The 14,269-nt window shown below is 38.6% G+C and overlaps 1 protein-coding gene across 2 annotated transcripts in view; it reads left to right on the top strand.

The window, feature by feature from the left end:
* Positions 1-14,269, top strand: part of APC (APC regulator of WNT signaling pathway) — a 148,942-nt gene that overhangs the window by 19,452 nt on the left and 115,221 nt on the right. Inside the window, exon 1 of one of the 2 annotated variants that reach the window (XM_067569198.1) lies at positions 6,061-6,119. The exons of the other annotated variant lie outside the window; for it this stretch is intronic. The gene's annotated coding sequence lies outside the window, so the exon portion shown is untranslated. Of the gene's footprint in view, positions 1-6,060; positions 6,120-14,269 lie in introns of those variants that run through there. 2 annotated transcript variants of the gene reach the window in all.

The following is a 14,269-nucleotide window of genomic DNA, read 5'->3' as shown; positions in this document are numbered from 1 at the left end:
AAAGAGAATACCATAACATGCAGCTTCTATCGCCTGTAAAATCAACCATGGTGCTCAAAATCCAACCCCCACTCCATTCCCCGTGATGACACAGCTGCATGTTTTCAGGTACCAGTCCCAAAGAAAGAAAAAAACACATTCCTTACAGTATTGGCTTTGTGGCTTACATTTTGTAGTGGATGCCTAAATGGCTGCTCCTACTGCTGAGCTATTCTCTTCACCTCAGACTCCCATCCATCACTGAGATTTGTTCCCAACTATTATGGAAAATATAATATGCAGAGATAAGCTTAGGCAAGTATTGTTCTGCAGCCTCTAACCTAGCCATAAGGCAGCCCCATCTCACTTTCAGATGGCCAAATGCCCACTCCACTCTTTTTGTAACTTCTGAGGCAATAGTTAAACTGTTCCTTTCTACTATCAATCTGCCTTGTAAATGGTTTCATTAGACAGGGAAGATGGATTAAGTCCAGTCTCCCAGGCAAGTACAGTTCTGTGCAGGAAAGATGGTTCTGACTAGGCACTGTTGATTTGTGCAGTGATCCGTATCGGGACAGGCACAAAAACGGTCTTATAGAAGCTCAGATGCCATTGGACCCTTGAAGAATATAGGAAGTAGTTCATCCACATTTTCTGTCCATGTTGCAATGGTGATGCACTGTCTGTTTTACCTGTGTGCGAAGACATCCAAATCTTTGTTTGCTAAGATGCTGTTTTGACATGCCCTTCAAAACCGCCCTCACATGGTGGGAGTTTGGCCAGTGACTTGTCCTTTGTGCTTCAATCTAGCCATCAAAATTGATTCAGGTCTCTGTTTTTTTTTCCCTTTCTCGCTCTGGTCATACACACTGCTACCAATTTCTTTGCTGCAGAAATTGCAACTTCTCTATCAATCTCCCAGTTTGGGAAGATCTCTGAATCTGTAAGCTCCCTTTGTTTTGACATTGAACACAGATTTTTCCCCCCCCAATACCAAATAGAGATGACAGTCGCATTTTGTTACTGTGTATACAGCAGCAGGTACGTTGCAGAAGTCAGGGAGTGAGTGCATCACAAATTGAATGCACAGGTATGAAGCAACATTTCTCAGTTGTGCCAGTAGTGGTGCCTGTTTCAGTTCACATGTTCTGTGTTCCATTTCTGTAAAGCAGTGAACAACAAGGACAAAACATCTGTATCAGGTGACCAAATTACTGTGGTTCTTCTGACCCCATGAAATCTAAAAGCCATATTGAGACACACAGCATGCAGAAGCATCCTTGTGTCTGCTTCCTCTTGAGTACTGTACAAGTCGTGGGCTTCTTCAGGCCCTCTACTGGTGAAGGACTTTGCTACTTCACCATTGGAAAAACCTCCAACAAGGAGCAGTGTTTGTGTTGGGTGTGCTCCTATACTGTCAGATACATTTTGAAATATATATTCACATTTGAATTTTACAAGTGACTTTGCGTGTTGGATGCCATGTTTAGAAATGGTTCCATGGAGGCACAGTGTGTCCACTAATCACCTGATATTTTTTGCATCTAGCCTTAGATCATGTCTGGCACTGTCTTTCTGTAGTTCTCACAGAACTGTACTGTGGTCTTATCTGTCAAGGACTTCAGTTATGGAATTAGATTTGTCAAATGCTTTTAGAACCTCCCTCAAGTACTCAGCAGCCAATTTAACAATGTGTGGAATTTGTCTCCAGCATCATTTGTATGGCAGCCATGGCATCTCTGTTTCTTTGTTGTATGCTTTTAGCTCATGGATGCATTCATCTTGAGTTTGCAGCTGATGCCCTAATTCAGCTTTTTCTGTTCTCATTGTTCCATCAGCATGGAAGAGGAACATAGGCACAAGTCTTATTGGGTGACCAAGAACAATTGCCATTCAAACATAAATTTCTACATCTTGCTAATGACCAGGCTCCATGGAAAATAATTTCTGGACTGATAACTGCTGTGATTGTCCTTCTCTCACTAAACTTAAATTTGGTGGTCTTGGCCATCTCAGCAAATGTTTTGATGCCAGATTTCTTGACTGGACTGAAAAAGCTTCATGGCCCATCAGAATCAAGTGCACCTCTCAAATCTTTGTTCTTCAACATCTGCTCTTTTCAGTAGACACTCTTGTACATGTGCTGTTACATGCAGTCCAGTTGATATATTGATAAGCATCTCTGGATGTGATTCAGGGTCAAAAGGGTTTGTCATATTGTTGATGATGTGGTTGATAAAAGCTGTAACGTGCTTTTAATCTCTCTCCAATGTAGAGGCAATGACTTGTTTTTGGACTTTGTCTTCACTTTTCTGGTTAGGACACTTCTTTCTTGCATAGCGTTTGCATGTTCACTCAGGATGTATCTTGTGAAGGTCCATCTGACAAGGACTGGCTTCTCTCTTGTCAATCCAATCCCACTGCTACCCTTTGAGTCTGACAGTTTTCTCTGTTCCCATGACACTCCAAATTCCATGAGAGCCAGGAATCTGATGCACACAAATTGCCCAGATTCAAAGACATTGTGCACGTTAGGGAGATTTAACCTATAAAGAATGTAGATTGGTACCTATCTGATATTTTGTGTCTGTCTGTGTCCATGAATGTTTTGAAGTAGTATCTGCATAACTTGAAGAAAATAATCCCGGAATATGAATGTAGGAGACTGGACATACCCTCCTGTCTGAAATTCCTTTAGTTGTCATAGCCTGGGCTGGTAGAAAGCAATGTCATAAGGTGAGTGTATTTTTCTAGTGTAACTGGATGGTTTTGCTTTAAGATTTGTTTTACTCAAATTGGAAGTAAGGTATTTTGAATGACAAACTACATCCTTAACAGTCAAATTTTCCACAGGTCTGCACTACATGTCATCTTCTCTTTAATATGCTGCATCGCTTAGATTGGTTCCTCTCTCAAATATTTCTATTTATGAAGTTGCTTGTCTGTCTTCTGTGTTTCTCAAGCAAACAATGCAACGGAATCAATTGCTGGGGGACGTGCTTGCTCTGGTGGTTGTAGAAGCAGGTGAACATGATGCTCTTTGATCAGATTCAATCTGTTTATTTTAATACAATTCTGAAGTTCCACATTTGACTTGCTTGTGTATTTCTGAAAGCAACCCCTGTGATAGTTAGCGGCACATCTAAACTAGGAAACTCATCCAGTAGCTGCCAGTACAGTTTGTGTCTCCTGGTTTCTGCTGCTAACATCACAGAATTTTGTCCAGCACTGGTGGCTTTTGGCAGTATTTTGCATTCTTTTGATTTTTCTTGAACAATAAGACACTTTTCAAAGTTTGTGGAGTTTTCAAAATTTCTCTTTTGATGTAAGATTTAAGGGGCTTGTATTCTCCATGTCTTCATAAACTCTAACTTCCCTCTAGAGGTAAAATTCCCAAGGTATATTGTTAACGTTACCACCATCGCTACTACCATTTTTCATTTGTACATGTATACAGACTTGTGCTGAATTAGATTTATATGTTAGTATCAAAATTGCCATTTTTTATTGGAACCCCATATGAAGCTGTGTATTGTCATTAATACGGTTTTGGCCATAAGTGTCACTGAATTAAAAAACTAGTTTCTAGAATATTTCAAAGGCTAGTACTGCATGCATAGGCAATTAGAAATTAATACCTTCTACCAGACAGACTAGATTCTACATAGTATGTGTGTACAAGGGATTACAAATGGAGAAGCTTTACATTAGGAATTCACATACATTTAGGTCTACCCCACCGTGCAGCATAAACCTGTGGGCATGCAATCAACTGGTACTGGTGCAGGACTGTTAGTGTGAGACTGATTTCAACTGAATATCAACTGAAAATATAGAAAACTCATCACTTGAGTTAACTATTAAGAATGTGATGTGAAGACATTTCATATTAATATATTGCAAAATGTTAATTTTTTCCACATGCTGAATAGCTTCGTCATTTCTGGAAAAAAAACAACTTGCCAATGCAAAACCAATAAAAAAAATACACTGTTTGGTAGCTTTGACCAATTAACATTACATTAAGATGTTGAATTAACAGTAGTCAGTCTTGTTGCAGTGTTTTTGGAACTGTGCAAAGAACTCTTTTTGGGTACCATTGTTTCACCTGACCTACAGGCTTATGATATCCCTTGACAGCCCCACATCATACTTCAGCTGAATATACATAAAATAAACATTGAAATGTTGTGAGTATGTTAAACTCCAAAAATATGGCCCTTTTTGGAGAATGGCTATATGCCTTTATCAGACTATCTACACACTGATACACTGAATTAGAATGTGTTAGTCTGAAATGCATGTTTATCTGGTCACTCTTTATAATAAAATTAATTTATGGTTTATATGTCCAAAAAGTTTGCTTGATAGAAGATGTGAAAGTATTGTTTTCTGTAGAACTGTAAGGAAATCCAGAAATAATGTTGTTAGGGAAGAAAACTATTTTAATGGATTTCTGAAAGCAGTACTTCGTTGTGTTTTTTTTGTTTTTTTTTTTAATTAACTGAAGTATTAGATGTATACCTTAGTCTTGTTATATGATTAACTTCTTTTCCTGTGTCTCCACAGAGCTGTCTGCTGGATCAGTTTCCTAGTTTCCAACAGTTGAATGTTCAGTAGTCCCTTTGGTAGGGTTTCTCTTGTTTTGTTTGTAAAAAAAAAAAAAAGGCTGTTACATAAATCCTATTCTGTATGTTATATTGTGTGTGCATATATAATAGCAATATTACCATGTGATTGCTACAGTAGTAAGGTTTGGATTTTTAGTACCTTTGCTAAACAATATATTGTCTGCATAGCATTCCATTGTGTGGACACCACCTACAATATATTATGGAAATACATGCTCTTTGTAATTGGGACAATAGGTGCTAATATCTGGTTGGCTATCCAGATAAATTGTCCTTAGAAATTGTAAACTCTTTGAGGCAGGAGCTGTGCCTTTTCTTTGTTCTGTTAAGTTCAGTGTGCACATATAGTGCATTATAAATGTTTAATTTTTAAAATACTGCTGATATGGCATGAAAGTGTAGCTTGTAAGGTCTTGTCTACTTGGCATTGTTCCTGATTAAAGTCATATATGGTCATGTTTATTATGGAATGACTCTCTCATTCCACAATAAGAGTGCTTTGTTCCTGTTTAGCTTAAATCATTTTGAAAGTGTCCACACGTGAAGTTATCCAGGAACAACTATTGCACTTTAAATTCACATCCTATCTTAATCCATCTTCAAGAGAAGACAAATCCTATACATTCATTAAACACCAAGTTAGGCAGTGAAGCTAGGATGTGAATTTAAAGCACAGTAGCTATGTTACACTAACTTCCCTTGTGGACACTCTTATTCATTACTAAGTGTCTTTTTGCAGTTTAGCATAGTCCACTTTAGGAAAAGCTCTTGCTCTTTAAATTCTTCTCCTACCAGCCTATCAAGTTGAGCTGTTGAAGTTGTTTAGGTGCTGTCTTGAAAGTTATTTTGGTTTAAGGTCGCATGTGAATTTGAAGCACAATAGCTGTTCTAAATAACTCCATGGTTTTACATAATAGACAGTCATAGGGAATGGACAGACTATCAAAATTCACCCTCATCGCTATAAAACGTGATTCCTTTCCCCAGATACTTGACACATTCATTTTGGCAACATTTGTTGTTCTCTGTCATGCTGCTGTAAATGTTGAAAGTTATAGTTTCCGATCGTTTTGGCAAACACAAATAGAGCAAGATTTGCTGTTTTATTTGGGGGATGTTTTTTCCTCCTCCTCCTCCAAATAGTCTTTCCACTGACACTCTTCTCACCCACCTCCAATTCCCACTCCCATTTCTTTATATTCTCTATATTGCTCTGCGTTGCGATTATCATTGACAGGATCCCCTCCCCTTTCATCCCTTCGGATCACCGAGACAGCGAACTGACCAGAGTCGGGGGGTGGGGAGCCGTTTAATCCTCTGGATGCGGACCAGGACGCATCGCATCCTCTGATGCGAGCTGGGCCATTGGCTGCACTGGGCTAGGCTGGGCGCACGCGTGATTGGAATGTGACTGTATTGGCTTTGGCTCCAGTGCAGCCGGTGGGTGCGGGCGGAGACTGGGCGCTGGAGACGGAACGGAATGGAGACACAGGCAGCTTCGGAGATGGGGTAGGTGAAACTGGGAGGGCACGGCACGCCGAGCCCTGCTGGGCTGTAACATTCAATACTTGTCTGTCTCTTGCTGTTGGCGCAGTGGGCGCTTCTCCAGGCTGCTGCAGGGAGAAGAGCCTGTGTTTTCCCCTCTGCTGCAGCGAGGAGTTAGGGATGGATTTCCTGTGGTTCTGATCAGTGTGTTTGACAGCAGAGGAGGAGGCGGTGGCAGCGGCAGCGAGCTGGGGAAGGGAGAAGAAAGCGGCTTTTGTAGCTAGAAAATGGGGTGTTTTTAAAAAAGGTTTGTTGACATAGAAAAGAGGAAAAAACAGTATCTAAGGAAACGGGCAAAGAGCAACAAAGAATGTAGCAGATTCATTGCGAGGAGGAATGAGAGCTTGAGCCCATTGAAGTCCTCTTCTCCCTCCTGCCGCAGCAGCAGCAGCAGCCGCGGCTGCCAGAGAAAAGAACACAAAGCAGGGAAGGAGATGCCTTGATGTGAATCTAACAGCTCCACAATGAAAGCATTCTGGAGGGAGGATGAGGCAGGTATTGCGGAGCATGATATTCTCTTGCACTTTTTAAATGTTAACATTTTGCTCTTGGGCGGTATGCCTGCTGTTGTGAAACTGCAAAAGCCACCTCTTTTCGTGTTACAGATACCGGTGTCTTTGTTAGTGACAGGACGTGGTGGTGGCGGCTTATTCTGCAGTTGACTGCAGCAGCTTTTGCTCCTTTGCTGAAAAAGGAGAAAGCTGCAGAGGGACGAGAGGCTGTGCTGCACTGCTGCGCCCAAAAATGCATTTAAAGGATAAGGTTCAGTGGCCAGATGCAACCCATGTAGCACCAGAAATATTGAGGAATTGTTTTAATAATGAAAAATAAAGTATGTATTTGAACACCAAAACACTGGCTTGTTAAAAAATGATTTAACATTACAAAGAGATGCTCAGATCTGTGATTTAACCTGAATGGAAATCTTAATAAATTATGTATGAAGCAGTTGTTTTTTCTTTGTCAGACACTGCTTTTATTCTAGTAATTAGGTCATCTACAACCAAATCACTTAGTTTTGCAAAAATGTAAAATAGTTTTTTAGAAAGCAAACAAGATGCTGAATATCTTGAATCAGTATTTTAAAATGTACTGTTTGAAATGAGTTGAATTTTAATTTGATTTATCTGTCATCTTTGGACTGAAGATAAGCTGTAGGCGCATTTTTCATTATCAGAAGCTTGTTTTTCTTGAGGGCTCAGCAAGACAGATTTTGTTGTATTTAATTTGGATATTTATACATTCAAAGATACATATTTTTTAAAGTATATTTTTGTACTTTTGCAGTTCGTATAGAAACATTTTCAGTAAACTCTGTTATGCTTATGTGTACAGTATGGTTTAGAATGCCTTAACTTTATATTTTGAATAGCATTCTCTTTCCCCCACCTCAGTGAGCAGAGATGGTATTTGTGTTCTATTGCTTTTAAATCAGTTTTCATGGTTGAAAATGCCCCTTAATGTTTTCTGCTTAATATATTAATAGCTAGTGAAGTTTTCTGTCAAATCCAATAATCGGTAGATGTCTGATTATTTCATCAGAGTAATGGGAGTCTCATGAAACACTTAATCTTTTTAAACTGCCTATAATATATATTAAAAGTAGTTAACTGGAACAGGACTATTACATATTTTAATGAAGCTCCTAAGAACCTCCTAAAGTGCCTGCCAATAAATTTATTTATAAATGTAAGGCTTCTATTATCAATACTGAATGATACTGAATGAAAGCATAATAGTCATAGGATTTAGTAGAAAGCTTTTTAACTTAATGTTTCTTGCTTAAATTATTTTTTTAAACTTTACAAGAACTATTTTGTACTTGCCTTGTATACCTGCTAAGGCGTTTCTACTTCTAACACTGGGTCAGTTTCTAGTAGCATCATGAGTAAGAGACCATTACTAAATTTAGGCCCTTATTCCACAAATAATGGCTTTCTTCATGGAATGACCATGGTTGTGAATCATGTTTGCTAAAAGGATGCACGCACATTGTGAACAGCCTCATAGGACAAGTGTAAATTCAAGGCAAATCTTGATGTTTATAGTAGAAAAAGTATGAATCATAACTCATAACTTCAGAATAATGCAGTATATTCTGGAAAATTAATAAATCTGACTCCTTTGGTGTACAGCTACTTGTTGTGGGGTTTATATTTTTGTTACATATTCCATCAACTCAGCTATATTAATATTTTAATCAATTTGATTTAATTTCTCTTTCATGAATTTAGTGAAAACTAAAATTGGTCATCCTTTGTGGTTTTTTTAAGTAGGTCATATTAGTGATTAACTGGGAGATCAACTGTGTGAACAAGACTGAAGAAGAGCTCTGTGTAAACTTGAAAGCTTGTCTATTGCACCAACAGAAGTCGTCCAATAAAAGATCTCACCTACCTTGTCTCTCAAAAACTCAGACTTCCAGCTGGTTCTATTTTAAGATTCATAGTGTTGTGTATGAATAGATGCTAATGTACTTAATGGTTTCCCATTCTCTTTAGCTGTTGGCTCAAAATGTTACTGATGGATCACCATAGTGTGGAAAAAGATTAAGGGAGATACAGTATTAATCTGTAATAATACTTGATATTTTAAAATAAAAATGTTTTTGTATTAAGTCCAGTTTTTTTTGTTTGTGACTGAAATTGATGTTTTCAGTTACAAATGAGCCTTTTACAGAAATTAGTGCCTAGGATTTTTAAATAGCATTCATTTTTCAGAAGTCAGATAAATCGGTTGCAAGAAATAAAAAAAAATAGCAATGCCTACATAGAAAAGGCTAATAGAGCATGAGTAATTTAGCCAAAATGATGATTAAGAAGGAGTGTACATGTTTGTGAATCACCCTTGTCCAGTATAATTTATGATTCATATGATGTCCCAACTACTTTGTATTAAATGTAGGCTCATCTAAGGGCAGACTGTCTCTTATTTTCAAGGACTTATTCTGAATACATTGTGACTAACAAGCTAAGGAACTTCCCAACCAAGAATTCTAAAGCAAGGAATTTTTTTTCCTTGGCTAACAATGAAATTTGAAGTTTAACATGCCTGTATATAACTTGTTCAAATTCATTATTTTTAATTTTCCCACTTTATTTTTGCTAGTAATATGTCTGTTTTCAGGATCTAAAGCTAGTATTTTGTAAGAATTATAATTGTGCTTTCTTCTTCTAAGACCAGAATAGGTTTTAAAATAAGATCCTCTGACCCACAACAAGCAAGGGAATTCAGAGTTGAGACCCAAACCTCCATCATTATTGCCCTTGCTTGGTATGGTCCCCTACTCCAGTATTTAAGACTGCAGCTAGCGCATCCATTTTTCTGAGACCTTGCTGTGGAAAGCATGCTTTGGCTAAAAGGAACTGCCTTGAAGACTGATTTTTGCTGTTATGTTGTAGATGAGGTGAGGCCAGGAGTAGCTGTTCCAAAGACAGTTGTTGCTAGGGGATAGTGTGTGGAGTTCTAGGCTACAGTAGGATTCTTTCCAAGATCTTACATGCTAACTTTTGGTATTGGCATAAATAAGGACCATCTTTAAATAATGTCACTTTGTAATTTTATGTAGTAAGTACTAATATGTCAATGACCAGGAATCACGATGGGTGTCACTGTATGGTAGAAGGCAGGCCATACTCTGGACTGTATCCTTCATCTGGATGTGATCAAAAACGTGAGAAGCTACTCTCTATAGAGGCCAGACCACTTCCTTCTGCAAGCAGAAATAACTCTTACCTTTATAAGACAAGAAGAAACCATCACAATGGTCAGCTCCCCAAAAACTTAGTCTTTGCTAAATTCCAAAATTCAGTCATAGAAAACTCTACAAGACTAGAAGGTTTAGCAAGGCACTACATCAGTCCCTCGTTACTGCTATATGTACTTCAGCACTGAAGTGCTTTCCCTCACTCCATAGTTCACACAGAGTGCATTAATTCTGTCACTAACTATAGCAAAAAAATCAGGAAGGAAGATAATCTGAGTGGGAGTGATGGAAAATGTAGTCTGATACAGATGAGGACACAATTTTATAAGATTATGCCTTTCTAAAGGAAGCAAAGAGTGTCCTGCAGAAATTTTGTGGACTGTTAGCTGATTTCATGCTGTTTTCACTGAAACTCCAAATCTAGCAGCACCCTTTGCTGTTAGGAATTGTCATCTCAATTTGTGGAATGGAGTAGTGGGACTGAGATTGAAACCAGAAATGTAGTGCTTATTTTCCAAGGATTTGGTCCATTCACAAGTAGTAGTCAAATAAGATGATGGCAGTCAAGGCTACCATCTCTAACTCTGACCCATGCCTTCCTATGTATTAAAAAAGAGCAGGATCATAGAGGACCCCCCCAATAATGAGATTGTCAGCGCCTCTTTTGATGAGGGAAATCTACTTCCTCCACATTCCACTAATCCAAACAATACTTTAAAAAGCACCGCTTGATGTTTCAGACCTTGCACGAGTTCCTGCCCAATGTCTAAGCTCTTGTTTAAAAAAAAAAAAAAAAAAAGCTAATTGACAGTCTCCAATGCCAGCTGTTGGCTGCCATCATCCTGGATTACTCTTTCAGGTCAAGACATAGGACAAACACCGCACTTGTTGCTTTGATGAATGACCACTTCCTCTCCACACACAGTGGAAGTATATCTCTATTTACCTTGCAGAGCTATTTTGTCATTTGATTCCATTGATATTCAAATACACCTGTTCTGCTTCCAGTAGTCTTCAGGGTAAACAGAGAGACCCTGAAATGGCTCATATTATTCCTCCAGCACCAAACCCCGGGGGTCATCATTACAGGCAAAGTCCTCAGTTGTAAAGTCCTTTAAGGTTCAGACTCCTCTCCATAATGAGGCAAATGGTGAGAGAAACAGTGTTGGAATGCCAGCCATACATATCCTTTGCATCAGATATAAACAGAGCACCGACTTCCAGCTGAAATCAGTACCTGGATGAAAAGCAGCTGGCTACATTTGAACCCAGACAAGGCTGAGGTGATGAAGACTGGAAGAGGGAAGTAATTTGGAGAATCTGCCTCTCTGCTGAAGAGGCCATACTAATCTATGCATTCATGAACTTCAGTCTTTATTATTCCAGTCTGTTTTATCTAGGAAAGAAGCCACGTTCCATTCCAAAATTTCAGCTGGTATAGACTGCATCAACACATCTGTTTAACAGCCCAGGTTCCTATTAATAGATCACTTGGTATATAGCTTTCTGAACAGGCTACCCAGGCCCTGATCCAAAGCCCATTGAAGCCAATTGTTAGACTTCTCAGTGGAGTCCAGTTCAAGGTCTTTGTACTGATATTCAAAGCCCTCTATGGAATTAGCCTTAGCTTCTTGAGAGATTTTATCTTCCTCTATAGCTATGACAGCTACTTTTTCACCAGAACAATGAAACAGTTGAACAATAGGAGGAGGCTTGTGAATTTTTACAGGGATTGGACCTAGACTATGAAATAAGCCCCGCAGGAAATAATATGCACAACATTAAAATCTAAGTGCCTGATTCAATGGGTGTTAAGGGTGCTCAGTAATTTTTCAGAAGAGACTTGAGCATCTTACAGAATCAAGCCATAAATGTAAAACTTGTTTTTGGACTTTGCTGTGGCAAGCTCTACACACACAACCAGCCAAACAAATAATAAACTAATCAAAATATTTCTCCTATCCTGTGTGTTTTATTTTAAAATATTTTAAAGGCACTCCTGATAGATATTGTGTTGATGAGGGCTAAATAAGTACTTAGCAAACGTACCACTGTTTTTCTATGTGAAGCAATGGAACAACGTGGCCCAGTGAACATTCCTTTTATTGCAAACTTTTTAAATACCAAAATCAGCTGCTTAGAGTAAAACAAACTTGTTAGGGTCTTAACACTGACTGTGCACATAGTAATTTCCCTGCTCCTTCTTGTGTATTTACCAATTGATAAATGTTTTCATACTTAGAACAAACACATAAATAGCTTAACATTTATAATAAATTATTATAGATTCTTAATTTTAAAAAAATCTAAAATAAAATGTCTTAAAGGAAATCCCTACTATTCAATAATTGTACATCAAATTGTCATCTCTTCTTACTGGTTTTAATATGAAAGTTGTATTTGACAGTGTAATATTAGTTCATGGGTGTTTAATATGTATTTGACCTTTGAAATGTAGTGTCCTAAAATGTAGCCATGACCTGCAATGCAAGGGGAAACCCAAGAACATGGGACTTTTTTTTTTTTTTTTTTTAGATAAGCAGGTATTTAGATGTTTATATGTCCATCAGCAAAGAGCAAGTTGACTTCAGTCCTTTCAACAATATTCTTCTGTCCTCTGCTGTTTAACCTCTCCACCTCCAAATTAAGAGGTAGGGGCAATCTTTAACAGAAATAAAGATGCAGAAATAAAATGCTGGGAACACATGCTATACATCTTAGGCCAGTAAGATTGCTGATAAATGTCATCCTTTCTGCTACTACTACTACCCTGTGCTTTTTCACTCTTCCTCTTCTATCACTGATTCCTGCTCTCCGGTATACTCACCACCTGGTGACGCAGTCCTCTCCTAGCTGCTGACTTCCTTGGCCTTATTCTCTTCTTTACTTCTCCTTTAAGCTTTTCATTCTCCTTTAGCCAGTGCCAATTGCAATACAAGCATACCATAGTTGTTCCATCCTCAATAAACTATTCTGTAGTCCCCTCTTTTTTCAAATGTGCTGTTTGTAAAAGCTGCCTCGAGTTTCTCTTCAACTCCGTCATGGATCTCATCTCATCTAATCTGGCTTCTACCCTTTCTGTTCTAGTGAAATTGCTTGCATGTAGGTCTGTGAGTCCTTACTGACCAGATATAAGAACCCATGCTTCATTGTCATCCTTCTTTACCTTTCTGTTGCTTTTGAAACTGCTGATCCTTCTCACTGTCTTGTCCTTTGTTGGCTTTCATGAGTGACCTTTAATTCTCCTACCTCTCTGAACATTCCTTCAGTGTCACATTCTGCTTTCTGTGGGCAATCCCATAATGCTCTGTCCTAGATCTCCTTTTCTCTCTCAACCCTTTCTGTTGGTGGTCTCATTCACTTGCATGGCTTCAACCCATTATCTGTATGCAGATGACTATCAAATCTACCTCTCCACTTCTGCCTGGCTGTCTCACTCCAATCCTGCATTTCAGGCTGTTTTTGACATTTCCTCCTGATGTCTTGCAGTAAGTGTAACATGGACAAAACTGAACCGTTAGCTCTTTTCTCCCAAGCCCAACTGCTCTCCACTGTCTCATTTCTCTGTTGCTGTTGACTACAGCTCTATCCTCACTGACACTTATGCCCATAATCTGGGTGTCTGTTTTTACACTTGGCTATATTGTCCCATAAATCGAGGCAATGTCGGTGTCTTGTTGCTTCCTCCACATCACTAAATTCCAACCTATTCTCTCAGTAGATTCATCTGAAACTTTCTTTCATCATCTATTTTATATCCTGTCTTTACTACTGCAACTGCTGCCTCTTTAATTTCTCTCAAATACCTGCATCGCAGCCCTTCCCCACTCCATTCAAAACGTAGCTGCCAAAATCATCATCTTAGTGTATCATTCTGATTATTGAATCCCTCCACTGGCTCTCCCTGTTTTCCACCACATCAAATTCAATATACTTGTCCTTGCTTTCCAGGCTCTTCTCATTTCTATCCCTCTCTAATTAACTGCTAATGCATCTTATCAAGTTGCTCCCCACTCTCCGAGCTTTATGAACTGGTGCCCTCATTCACTTGCTGCTTTAATTCTCTGAGAAGCATCTTTGTGCCTTCCTCCGTGCCACTGTTTAGTTATGGAATACCTCCCAAACCAATAATTAAAATAGCAATGTTCTTTTCTCTTCCTTCAGCTCCCTACTCAAGAGCCACTTCTACTGGGATGCATGTCTTTGGTCACTACTACAGTACAAATATTTATGTAGTAGCAGTCTCTCTTCTTTTTCGTCTCTTGTGTTTTGTTCATTCTTTCTATTGGTCTTTTTTCTTTCAGAATTTCTAAAAAATTCTCTTACAACTCATGATAGAATTCTAAATTCTATTTGTGTCCTACATTTTCTGCTCTCTGTGCCACCCCTTTATTACATAATTCTCCAA

The sequence above is a fragment of the Emydura macquarii genome, unplaced genomic scaffold (genome assembly GCF_026122565.2).
Source record: "Emydura macquarii macquarii isolate MOO-44397 ecotype Brisbane River unplaced genomic scaffold, CSIRO-AGI_Emac_v2 contig_2897, whole genome shotgun sequence".
NCBI classification, from domain to species: Eukaryota; Metazoa; Chordata; order Testudines; family Chelidae; genus Emydura; species Emydura macquarii.
This window is presented reverse-complemented; position numbering and strand designations above follow the sequence as displayed.